Source organism: Camellia sinensis, chromosome 9, assembly GCF_055761805.1.
Source record: "Camellia sinensis isolate YWXY chromosome 9, ASM5576180v1, whole genome shotgun sequence".
Classification (NCBI taxonomy): Eukaryota; Viridiplantae; Streptophyta; class Magnoliopsida; order Ericales; family Theaceae; genus Camellia; species Camellia sinensis.
In genome coordinates, this window is record NC_138969.1 from 168,989,001 (window position 1) to 169,003,157 (window position 14,157).

At 34.5% G+C, this 14,157-nt stretch overlaps 1 long non-coding RNA gene across 1 annotated transcript in view; it reads right to left on the minus strand.

Moving 5' to 3' along the window:
• LOC114265485 (uncharacterized) overlaps positions 1-14,157 on the minus strand; it is a 33,008-nt gene that overhangs the window by 16,363 nt on the left and 2,488 nt on the right. The window lies entirely within an intron of this gene.

Genomic DNA, 14,157 nt, shown 5'->3' on the forward strand with positions numbered 1-14,157 from the left:
AGATAATTATGGATATTTATATTTGTTTTAGATTTTTTTTAATATATAAATTATGTTTTTTAATTTTTTTTTTCTTATCACTAACCATAATGTATGGGAGAAATTGAAAAGGGTATTGCAGTAACTATACACGAATCGTATCTATAATTATTTGTATGAGGGAATTTTAAATACTAATCAGGAGATTTTGACCATATCAATAATTGCAGTCATGTGGAAAGATATGTGGATTGAAAAAAAGTTAATAAATACTGATCAGGGAATTTTTACCAAATCAATAAATGTTGAGTTTTTTTTTTTAAAAATAAAAAATTTAAAAAATTCAGATTGAGATATTGAAGCTCCCATAGGTCTTGGGGGTTAAAAACTCCATTTTGCTTAATATATAGTATAGATATAGATAGATAGATAGATAGATAGATATATCTTTTTATTTTTATTTTTATTTTTGTGTGGTTTCTATTCGGGTATTTTTTTTTCAATTTATTTAAGATGGAGTTGTGGGTATCTTTTTTTTTTAAATTTAATTTATCTGTGATTCTCATTTGTTTTTTATTATTATTGTTTAGGTAAGTTATGATGTGAGTTAGATATGTGATAGACATGTGAGTTTTATTGATTTAAAGTTTTATTGATTTTGTTATGTTATAATATAATATATAAAATATAGGTAGATATCTACAACTTTAATAGAAAATATTATCTGATTTTTTGGAGAAGAGAAAATGAATGCAAGTTTTAATATTGTTTTTTGAAAATTTGTGAGAGATTAGGAGGGAGAGATTATGAAATATTTTTGTTATTAAATAAATAAATCAGTCAATAATTTTTTTAATCTATTTTGTAAATTAAAAATTAATAATTTTGGAAAATTGATTAATCTATTTTAGATATTTTTTTAATTTTTTAAGATTTTTTTATAATAATAATTTAGCAATCTCATCACTAGCCATAGTGTATGGGAGAAGTTAAAAAGGGCGTAAGAGTAGATATAGGAGAAGTCAAAAAGTGGGTTGGGAGAAGTCAATAAATGCTGAGTTTTTTTTTTTTTTTAAATCAAAATATCAGGAAATTTAGATTGGGATATTGGAGCTCCTACAAGGCTTAGGGGTTAGAAATCCCATTTTCCTTAATATATAGTGTACGGGGAGCAAATATTCCGGCAAGCCCGTACTCCTTTCTTTCGAGCTCCGTCGATGTCCGATCACCTGCAAGCAAGTAACGGTGAGCTACCCGGCGGTGTGTGGCCGGAAAGACCCTCCGACGATCAAGTTAACACACACCTTAGGATGGATAGAGAGAAGGGAGAGAGTGTTTGAGTGTAAGAATTCCTTACAGAGATGTTCGTGTGTCGCGTATGGGGGGCGCAGACATGCTTATATGCCCTCTGTGGCCCATATCTACTCCCAGTCGTCTCCTGACACGTGGCTCCGCTTATCCCATCTGTCAGCATAGACCTTGCTGAACATCACCTAATCTCAACTGCCCGCCATCACAGCTAGAGCTCGGCAGCCGAACTGCTCTATGCGTTACTGCGCCGTGCCGTGCTTCATACCCGAGCACTTCCCTGGCAGACCAACGAGGACCGGGCTAGGCGGCATCTCGGCAAAGCCTAGCCCGAAGCACCCCGTGATCAGCTTTCCTGCCGGTCAAACCGTAACCTCGGCCGACCGCGCCTTTCCGGGCGCCGGTCACTCGGCTTGTCTGGCTTCGGCTATCATCGGACTGAGCATCCCGGTCCGACCGAGCACTGCCTTGCCGAGCCGCTTCTTTACGGTCTGGGATGCACTCGGCCCAAGTTCTGCCCGGCCCAAGTTCTGGCAGCCCATCTCTGGGCGAATAGTACATCATCTCGGCCCAATGCGCTGTTGGGCTCTCAACCTGCTCGGTCGCTACCTCGGCCCAACTCCAGATCATAAATCACCCTCTCATATAAATATAGATAGATAGATAGATAAATAGATTTAATAAAAATTTATGTTTGTTTCAGATATTTTTTTAATATACAAATTATTTTTTTAAAGATTTTTTTATAAAAATAATTTAACAATCTCATCACTAGCCATAGTGTATGGGAGAAGTTAAAAAGGGCGTAGGAGTAGATATAGGAGAAGTCAAAAAGTGGGTTGGGAGAAGTTAATAAATGTTGAGTTTTAAATCAAAAAATCAAAAAATTTAGATTGGGATATTGGAGCTTCCACAAGGCTTGGGGGTTAAAAACCTCATTTTCCTTAATATATAGACTAGCCTATCACCCGTGCTATGCACGGGATAATTTTAGATATTTGTATTTGTTTTAGATTTTTTTTAATATATAAATTATGTTTTTTAAGACTTTTTATAAAAATAATTTAACAATTTTATCACTAACCATAGTGTATAGGAGAAGTTGAAAAGGGTCCTGCAATAATTATACACGGATTGTATTTATAATTATTTGTATGAGGTGATTTTAAATGCTGATCAGGAGTTTTTGACCAAATCAATAAATGCAGGCATGTGAAAAGACATGTGGATTGAAAAAAATTAATAAATGCTGATCAGGAAATTTTGACCAAATTAATAAATGTTGAGTTTTTTTTTAAATAAAAAATTTTAAAAATTTAGATTGGGATATTGAAGCTCACACAGGCCTTGGGATTTAAAAATCCCATTTTACTTAATATATAGTACTAACATATCACCCGTGCTATGCACGGATTGTGTTTACAATTATCTATATATGTGAATTGCGATTTTTAAATATCTTTTTTTTAAATGCCTGCTTTTTTTCCTTTTTTATATTATATTAAAGTTTAATATTTTGATAATAATCATATGTGTTAGACTTTTCAAGGAATTAAATGTCTTTTTTTTATTATATTATATTAAAGTTTAATACTTTGATAATAATCATATGTGTTGGACTTTTTAAGAATTTTTTTTATGCTTGTTCTTAATGCATTAAAGTGTTATTATGAGGGATAATAATTATATGTATTGGGACTTTTCAAGAAATTCATATGTGTTGGATTTCAAAAAAAAAAAATTATGTTTGTTTTTAATACATTAAAGTGTTATTATGAGGGTAGGACTTGGAAGTTGGGAGAAGTTAATAAATGCTAAGGTTTTTTTTTTTTAAATCAAAAAATTAGAAAAATTAGATTAGGAGATTGGAGCTCCCACAAGGCTTAGGGTTAAAAATCCCCTTTTGCTTAATATATAGTATAGATACTAGTGGTAACCCGTGCTATGTACGAGATTTTATAAATTAAAAAAAATTATTATAAATATATTGAACTAATTTAATATTTTATCTTGTGATATACATGAAATTTATAAATTAATTTTTATGTTTATAACTTTTTAAATTATTAGTTTAAAAAAAATTATATATATATATATATATTAATCTATTTAGTGCAATTTTGATAATTTTTAATAAAAAAAGAAATAAACCTAATTAAATGAGGTTACATTAGTTATGACATACCTCTTCTTGTTATGAAAATATACCAATTTAAAAGTTATAATTAAGACAAATATACAATTTATTATTAAATATGAAATGAAGTGATATTTAACAATAATTGATATGATATTTCTGTTATTAATCCAATAATTTAAGTTACATTTCTTTTGGTTTTAATTCCATAACTAAAAATACAATATGCATATAATAATGGAAAAAAAACAATTTTAATGGAAAGCAAATTTCAATTTTCTTTTGGAATTCGATGAGAGAAATTATAATGGAGAGATTATGAAATATTTTTGTTATCTTTCTATTTGAAATCCATATATTAAGGGATAATTATTATTTACAGAATAATTAAATAGGTATGAGAGAAGTTGAAAAGGGGGGATAATTATTATTTTTAAAATAATTAAATAGGTATGAGAGAAGTTGAAAAGGATATCTATGGAAGAAGTCAAAAAGACTTGGAAGAAATTACTATGTTTTGAGTTTTTTTTTTATTTTTTTAAATCAAAAAATTAAGACAAATATACAATTTATTGTTAAATATGAAGTGAAGTGAGGGCACTTTTTTATAAATCTCTTTTCAGCTACTTGTGTTTCATTTAGTCACATTATTTTCTTATATTTCAATAAGTCTTATGAATGATATAGTTACCCAAATATAGTTATCAAAAAATGCTAAGGTTATTTATTTTTTTAAATCAAAAAATTAGAAAATTAGGATTGGGATATTGAAACTTCCTCAAAACTTGTGGGTTAGAAATCCCCTTTTCTTTATATAATAATAATAATAATAATAATAATAATAATAATAATAATAATAATAATAATAAATTGTGATTATCTATATATGTGAATTGCCAATGTAATATATTGATGTGAATGTTAATACCGTCAATGTAAATATTTATATCGCCAATGTAAATATTCGCACGGGTTGTGTTTACAATTATCTATATATGTGAATTGTGATTTTTAAATGTCTTTTTTTAAATGTTTTTTTTTTCTTTTTTATATTATATTAAAGTTTAATATTTTGATAATAATCATATGTGCTAGACTTTTCAAGGAATTAAATGTCTTCTTGTTTTATATATTAAAGTTTAATATTTTGATAATAATCATATGTGTTGGATTTTTCAAAGAATTTTTTTTATGCTTGTTCTTAATGCATTAAAGTGTTATTATGAAGGATAATAATCATATGTGTTGGGACTTTTCAAGGAATTCATGTGTTGGACTTTTCAATGTTTTTTTTTTTTTTTTATACTTGTTCTTAATTCATTGAAGTATTATTACAAGGGTAAAGCTTGGGGTTGGGAGAAGTTAATAAATGTTAAGAGTTTTTCTTTTTTTTAAAAAAAAATAGGAAATTTAGATTGGGATATTGGAGCTTCCATAAGGCTTGGGGGGGTTAGAAACCCCCTTTTCCTTAATATATATATATATATATATATATTGATATAGATCGATAGATAGATAGATATAGATATAGATATATAGATAGATAGATATAGATCGATAGATAGATAGATAGATAGATAGATATAGATATGGCACATACCATTTATATGACATAAGGACCAAAGTACCAGGACAACTGTTGCAATTTGCTCTCATCTAAATTAAAGGGATTTAAAAAGTTAAAAAAAAAAGAACAAAATATTATAATATTAAAAAATGTTCACTAAAAAAATATAGATTAAAAATTAAAAATTAATTATTGAAAACTCCATACTAAATAAGGTAATGTTTTCTATTAATTTGAAAATTAAAAAATTATTATTAATTTTTCCTCAGTTTTTTTTTTCTCACAAAAAAAAATAGCTACATTAATTATCTTCTTCTTCTTTTTTTTTTTTTTTTGTGGAGAGGGGTTTTGACCTGCGATTTTTCTAAAATGGGTGTTCTAGACGGAAAGGGTAGAGTTGGTTCAGACAATAAGAAAAAGTGCTTATGCAAGAGGCGCCTTCACTATGAGCAAGAATAGTCGGTTTTGCATAGGGTGCCTTCTTGTATAATAGCTTCAATACTGGTATGCATGAAGGGCTTAAGTGTGAGACGTATGAGAGGGGCTTTAGTGCGAAAATAGAAGAAATGGTTCACAGAGTGTCTTCTTGCTTCACGACTTCAATACTTGTGAGAGAGGAGTAGGCTCAAGTGCGAGAGAGAAATGAGGGTTTGTAGGAAGTGTCTTCTTGGGTCACGACTTGAGTGTCCGTGCACATGAAAATGAGTGATAAGGGTCAGAGTGTGTCTCTTAGGGTCACGGTTTTAGTGCTCCAAAACACAAAACCATAGCATATTAATAAAGAGAAATAATTAGTGAAAAAATGTTTTTGTCTTCTTAAATACAAGAACAGAGAATTTATTACTGGTGATGAAATATTTTTGTCTTCCACAACATAACCTTATGAGACAAAAAATATATTCGTTGTGCAATCAATCAGAATTTATTAATGACTAAATATTTTCATCTCCCACAACTTATTCTTCCAAGACAAAAATATATTTGTTGCCCGTTTAATAAAAAGATGAAACGGCATCGTTTGCATGATAGAGTGTTTATTGGTGACGAAATATATTCGTCTTCCATAACTTCTCATTCCTAGACAAAAATATATTTGTCGCCTAATAAATGGAAATATGCAACGATATCGTTTAATAGATAGGAAATTTATTGGTGACGAATTACATTCGTCGCAAAAAATATATATATTTTGTGACAAAAATGTTCGTCTCTAATCAGCTAAAATAATTCGCGCCAAAGCAAATGAAATTGGCGCCTAAATTTTACAGATGAATTTTTTTTCCGTCTCCTATACGTTTGAGAAAAAATAAAACAAACAACAAAATTAATATTTTATCATCTTTGGGTTAAATTTTAAGACAAAAAAATTTCGTCACCAAATTTTGTCACAATAGCCTAGATTTCTTGTATTTTGTTTCCTTGTTTAATTATTATTATTTTTTTTTTCATATTGTGGTGAGGGGTTTACTATGAGAAAGAATAATAGCTTTGCACATAATGTCTTCTTGGATAATAATGTTTGCATGCACAAACGGCGAGAATAGAGGAGCTTCAGTGCGAAATAGAAGAGATGGTTTATAGAGATTGTTTTCTTGAGTCACAGCTTCAATACTTGTGAGAGAGGAGACTCAAGTGCGAGATAGAAATGAGGGTTTGTAGAGGGTGTCTTTTCGGGTCACGACTTTAGTATTTGTGTGTGTGTGAAAGTAAGTGATTAAGGTGAGAGTGATCTCTTAGTTTCTGACGACATTTTAATAAAGAGAAATAATTAGTGATAAAATATTTTCGTCTCAAACTCATATGTTTGATTCCTAATCAACAAAAATACAAAAGCAACGTTGTGTGGGGATGGAGAATTTATTGGTGATGAAATATTTTCGTCTCCTTCAACTTAACCTTATGAGACGAAAATATATTCGTCGCACAATCACTCAAAATGCAACACGACACATGGAGAATTTATTAACGACGAAATATTTTCGTCTCCCAAAACATATCCTTCCGAGACAAAAATATATTTGTCGCCTAATTAACAGAAAGATAAAATGAGCATGAAGAGTTTATTGGTGACGAAATATTTTTGTCTCCCATAACTTATCCTTCCCAGCCAAAAAATATATTTGTCACCAAATAAATAAGAAAATGAAACGACATCGTCTAATAAGTTTCGAATTTATTGGTGACGAATTCCTTTTGTCGCAAAAAACTTTAAAATTTGTGACAAAAATGTTCGTCTCCAATGAGCTAAAATAATTGGCGCCAACAAGAAAAAAAATTGGAGCCTCTTTTTTTTTCTGATGAATTCATTTTTTCGTCTCCTACAGTTTTGAGAAGAATTAAAAGAAACGAAAAAAGTAATATTTGGTCATGTTTGGGTTACATTCTAAAACGAAAATAAATTTTATCACCAAATTTTAAAAATTAATTATTGAAAACTCCATACTAAACAAGATAATGTTTTCTATTAATTTTGAAAATTACAAATTTTTTATTATTTGTTTCTCTGTATTTTTTCTCACAAAAAAATAGCTACATTAATTATCTTTTCTTTTCTTTTCTTTTTTTTTTGTGGAGAGAGGTTTTGACCTTTGATTTTTCTGAAATGGGTGTTCTAGACGAAAAGGGCAGAGTTGGTTCAGACAATGAGAAAAAGTGCTTGCGTACATAGGGTGCCTTATTGGATAATAGCTTCAATGCTGGCATGCACGAAGGGCTTAAGTGTGAGACAGAAGAGAGGGGCTTTTGCGCGAAATAGAAGAAATGGTTTATAGAGTGTCTTCTTGAGTCACGACTTCAATACTTGTGAGAGAGGAGTAGACTTAAGTGCGAGAGAGAAATGAGGGTTTGTAGAAAGTGTCTTCTTGGGTCACGACTTCAAGGTCCGTGTACATGAAAATGAGTGATAAGCGTCAGAGTGTATCTCTTGGGGTCACCGTTTCAATGCTTCGAAACACAAAACCATGGCATTTTAATAAAGAGAAATGATTAGTGATAAAATATTTTTGTATCCTTCAATACCAGAACAAAGAATTTATTATTGGTGATGAAATATTTTTGTCTTCCACAACTTAACTTTATGAGATGAAAAATATATTCGTCACGCAATCAATTAGAATTTATTAGTGACGAAATATTTTCGTCTCCCACAACTTATTCTTCTAAAACAAAAATATATTTGTCGCCTATTTAATAGAAAGATGAAATGATATTGTCTGCATGATGGAGTGTTTATTGGTGATGAAATATTTTCGTCTTCCATAACTTATCCTTCCCAGATAAAAATATATTTGTCGCCTAATAAATGGAAATATGTAACGACATCGTTTAATAGGTATGGAATTTATTGGCGACGAATTACGTTCGTCACAAAAAAAAATTATATTTTGTGACAAAAATATTCGTCTCCAATGAGCTAAAATAATTCGCGCCAATGCAAATGAAATTGGCGCCTCATTTTTGCACACGAAATTTGTTTTCGTCTCCTATACTTTTGAGAAAAATTAAAACAAACGACAAAATTAATATTTCGCCATTGTAGACACCCCATTTTTGACCGACCTTAAGACTCAGACGTCGCCAGTTGAGCACTTGGTGATACTGCATTTTATGCTTGTTTAGAAGTTTCAGAGTCGCGGCCGTGAGCCCTGCCTCCGGACTTCCGAACCCTCTTTTGTGATTTGCCTCGGTTTGTGAACCAGGCTCGATTTTCGCTGTTTCTTTTCCTGAGGGGAGGGAGAGGTCCCGCAGACCATCTCTCAGTGGCCGTGGGCTACACTTGGTGGCCGTGGGCCATTTTGCCCATTTCGGAGCCCGGTTTCTGGTTTTTCGGGACCGTTGGCCGTGTGCCTCGGTTCGGGACCGCCTAACCATCTCCGTTTGTTCCGATTTTTGGCATACTTCTTTTTTACTCCCTTTTAAGGGACACTGGGGTCTGAGAAACCCACTTCGTGGCCGAATGCCACTTTTGGTGCTTAACAGCCCATTTTCAGGACCCCGAACTGCGCGTTTTGGCCCCCGAACTTTCGTTTTGCATCGGTTTTTGTTCATTTTTGGCAGGTGCCTCTGTTTTATCACCAGGGAGGTCACTGAAGGGTGGGAGGCCAGAAATTATCTTGGCAACCAGTTATATTCCATTTTCGCCCTCCGATACCCGTTTTTTCGCACTTCCGAGCCAATGTTGAACACCTTGGAGCCATTTTCTTCAAACCCAAACCACATATTTGTGATGTACACACATGGGAGGACCCTAAAAGTTCATGGCCGGCCACTAATGTTTCTTGACCCTTTTGAACCCCTCCTTCCGAGCCAATGTTGAACACCCTTGGGCCACTTTCTTGAACTTTGAACCACATATTTGTGATGTACACACATGGGAGGACCCTAAAAGTTTATGGCCGGCCATTAATTCCATTTGAACCTTTTGAACCCCTCCTCAAAATGGCTTGTTCTCTCTCCTGTTTTAGAGTTTCCAAATTCGAACCATAGGGTTGTGAAAAGGGGACCTGGAAGGCCACCAATATGTGGTGGCCGGCCACTAAAGCCACTTGGCCTTTTTGTTCCTTGGCCGGCCGGCTAGGGGTGGTAGCCGGCCGGCCACCTGCAACAAAAATACCTGGCCGGCCATGTTCCTCTCTCCTTCCACTTTACAGCTGTACAGCTGTATCCCCCAGAAAATATCTATATCCGGGGGATATTTTGTGGGGGAACAAGGGCCTCAATTCCCTTCACTTTGGCCTAGAGTCTTCTCCCCCTCTCTTGCATAGATTGCTGGCCTCCCAACTCAAGAAAGAGGGTTAGAAGGATTGGTTGGAGCATATACATACATATCACCCCATTTCCTTCAAGTTTTGGGCTCCATTCCTTCATCATCTTCAAGCTCTACCATCACCACTCCATTTCAGCAGCAAGGGGAGGAACTCCAGCAGCTTAGAGTCATCAAAGTTGGTCCAAGAAGCAACAAAAGCATTGGTCTTCAAGGGTGAGAAACATTTCCCCCTTTTTGGTCCATTTCTTGCACCTTTTGTAAGCCATACATGCTTATTGATTTGAGCTCCGACCAAAACTGAAAAGGTCGTTTTTTTGAGCTCATTTTCTTGTTTCATTAAGGGCTCAACCTGGTTTGAGCCCTCCATATTGAACTTGCTTCAATATCCTCCTTGAATGCCATTTTCTTGCATGCTTTGGCAGCCTATCATGCTTCTGTTTTTGGTCTTTTTACAGGCCTAGAAATAGTCTTATTTTGACCTTAATAACATGTTTTATTAAGGGTCTTTGGCTGTTTGGTGAATGCTTTGCATACTTTGTGTTATAGCCACCTTTTGAGCCTCATTTTGCATTGCATTTTTAGCATGTTTGTATATTGTTTTGGAGTTTTTACAGTTTTGTAAATATGCTTATTTTTGGTCCCTATTCAATGTTGTAGAAGGGATTTTTTCAGTTTGGGCTGTGCATGTACCACTTGCCTCTTTGGCCATCTTTTGGCCCCTTCTCTTGCATAAGAGTGCAGCCATACCTGTGTTTGTTTTTAGGGTTTTTACAGTTCTGAAAAACATCATATTTTGGGCCTGTCTTCAACTTTGTTGAAGGGCCCTAACCTGTTTGAGGACAGCAGATGTGAGTTGCTTCTTAATCTCATGTTTAGGGCCATTTCTTGCATGCTAGTTTTGCCCTGTTTTGGTTTGCTGTTTGGCCATGATATAAACTGGAAAAGTGCTTATTTAGGGGCTGCCTTGCTTCTTTCTATTCATTGCACGTGCCAATTTTGTATGTTTGGTATAGCTATAGGCCATTTCGGGTGCCAAAATTCATGTTTCGGGACCATTCCGTGCATCGGGTGTACTTTCGCCTCGTTTCGGGGCTGTTTTCCCCCAAATTTCAGTGCTGAAATCTCATTAGCATGTTTGCATATCATTTCTATGCCATTGCATTGCATATGCCATTGCCTCGGTTTGCGTGCCCGTGTGCACGCATTTCGAGGCACTTCATTTTCATCCATCGGCCTCTTATGTGAGTGTGGCTGAGGCTCTCTCATGTTAGTATAAGTCCATGTTGCATTCTATATGCCATTTTAGCCATATTGCATTGCGTATGTCATTTTCTCGGTTTGCGTGCCCGTGTACACGCATTTCGAGACATCTCATTTTCATAGCATTGTGCATGCTAGGCTGTATCTTAGTTGCATTCATGCATATCATGCATATTGCATCGTGTTCGGGATAGGAGTTAGCCCGGGCACGGGAAACGAGGTGCGTTTCGTACTCCGAGTGACGGAACGTGTCTCCATCCCCAATCACCGACACTCCGGATTATCCATGATGGAGTTAGGTTCTTGTTGTGTTTACACGTGCATTCATTCTATATTAAGTTGCACATTTCGACTCCTCTGCCATCATGCATCGATATGCGTGATTGGTGGCAAGAGGATCGAGGCATGCATATATCTATGAAAATACATTGCTATGCCCCTTTCTTGCTCTCTGTTGCAGCAAATGAAGAATCAGCAACTTTTTGGAGTTTGGCACGCATTTCAAGAAAAGGTGTAAACAGAGGCTAATTGGGGCATCCCAGTGGATTTCCGCGCAAGGCAGCCCAAACATACATCATTCATCAGAAGCAAGGCAGTCCCTGGCTTGCACGCCAGTTTTACAGCTTTCTTAGTTAATTTGATTAATTAATTAGGAATTTGTATAATATTTGGACTGTAATATTCTTTTATTCAGGACTGTATATTTATTCGGACCCTCTGCGCGAGGGCATAACTGTAATAAGTGTGCGTGTGTGTGTTGTATGTCTTCCAACCCCACGTCTTTCTCCCTTTTATTTATCCGCTTTTGATGGTTAGATTAGGGCATATTTCAATTAGCATACAGTATGACAGTATGTTTGCATCATTCATCTGTTTTACATGCACCGGGCTCGGCGCATCATACTAACTGCATCGTACTTTCAATTCCAAATTGAATACATGTTAGTTGTAGCATTTCATATGCCATGTTTAGAATAGCCGAGCCTGCTATAGTTTGCATTCTTGCATGTGTTGCATTAGGCATTTCTGTATACTTAGGATTCATGCATGATTTCTAATGAGTTTTTGTTTTGGCTTGGAGTACTCGGTGAGTTTTATGCTTTAGCATCCTTACATGCGTGTGAGTGAATGCCATGATAGCATGCTTACCATGAGGCAATATGCTTATGTGATATAACTGCCTGAATGCCTGTGGGTGAAGGTTGGGTTGTTTAAATTGGAACAAATCATTGACTGTAAGTTTTAAGCCCACTAGATAGTGGCAAAATCATCTTTTCTAAGCCCACCCGAGGGTGGCAAAATCTGCACTTTAAGCCTACTTGCGAGTAGCAAACCATCTTCTAAAACAAACATGAAATGCTTTGTTCCAATTCGGGCGACCCGGTCTATACTTGTATGTTGTGTACATCACATAGTAACCTAGGCTAATAACCGGAATAAGGATACACAAAGTTTTCAAAAATAGATATCACGGTTAGTAGAGGCCGAAGTGACCTTCCCCAATCGTACCCAAGTTCCCGAGCCTAGGTTCGCCCGATCAAAGATCGGGGAGCGGGGGTGCTCACGAAGTGACCTTCCCCAATCGTACCCAAGTTCCCGAGCCGAGGCAACTTTGGTGATGACGGACACGTGGCCTTTGGCACCGAGTCAGGGTTTCCTAAATTTCCCATTAAAAAAAACATTTAGGTGGCGACTCTATATCTGGCAAAGCAGTCCATGTTTGGCACTTCTTTCAAAAATCTGTTTTTCTCAAAACGATTTGCCGGATTTGGACTCTTTGGTTCAGACTTAGAACCGTGACAAATTTGAGAGTCCTGAGCTGTAGTGACCCCAAAATGAACAGAACGGGACTCACCCTCCCGGGGCGTTCGGGGACGTCTACAGCCATCTTTGGCTTAAATTTTAAGACAAAAAAAAATTCGTCACCAAATTTTGTCACAATAGCCTAGATTTCTAATATTTTTTTTATTGATTTTAAGCATTTGGTGACGAAATTTGGTTTTTCTCTCTAAAAATAATACATTTGGAGACGAAATTATTTCCTCTCTAAATTTTTTTACAATGGTGACGACAAATTTCATCTCCAAAATGGCGCCAAATCTTCCACCAAATTTTCCAAGGGCGGGAAATTGTTTTGTGACGAAAAATAAAATTTAGAGACGAATAAAATTTTCGTCACCTATTGTTTTATTTGATTTTAAGCATTTGGTGACAAAATTTGGTTTTCGTCTCTAAAAATAGTACAATTGGAGGCGAAATCTTATTTTCATCACTAAAACATGTATATTTGGAGACGAACTATTTTTTCGTCACGCGTTTTTGTCACCATAGACCTTTTTTTGTTGTAGTGAGCTAGTTTTGAGGTATGAAAAAAATTTGGTTCACATGCATTTTCAGTAAGGCATCTCACTAAAAATTTGGTTCACATTCATTCTTAATTTGAAATTCATTTTTCCTTAACCCCCATTTGATAGAGAGAGAGAGAAGTGGATGTTGAAACCCAATTGATAATTAAAGAAAAAAACACAATACAAAATTTTAGTTTGTTTAACATTTGATAAAAATTTTAAAATGTTTTACATTTTTGTTTTTGCTATTAAAGCTCACCAAAAACAGGGTGCAAAATAAAATGGGAATTATTATAGGAATTATTATCCCCAAAAACAGGGTGCAAAATAAAATGGACTTTTGATTAAGGTTTTGTGAACCCTTATCCAACAATAAAAAACCAAAAAAGAAAGCCAAACATCGATTTTAGCAAATCCAATTGATTCACGATTTACCAATTCGGTTCACTGATTCATAGTTATTTGCAATTCACACAACCCGTTCGTATCGATTACCCACCGAATTGAATCGAATTGTACGATTCGAATTGCGAATCGTACGATTCTAATAACAGAGCTTTATAGAGAGTAAAAGAAAATAAATTTCATTAATTGTGTTTCATGTATAAATTGGAATGCTTTAATAGATGTCATAAATTGGCTTCATGAAGCAACAATAATACTATTCTTGAAAAACAGTTTAAGAATATATAAATTGGAATGCTTTAATAGATGTCATAAATTGGCTTCATGAAGCAACAATAATACTATTCTTGAAAAACAGTTTAAGAGAGCCTTTTTTTAAAAAAAAAAA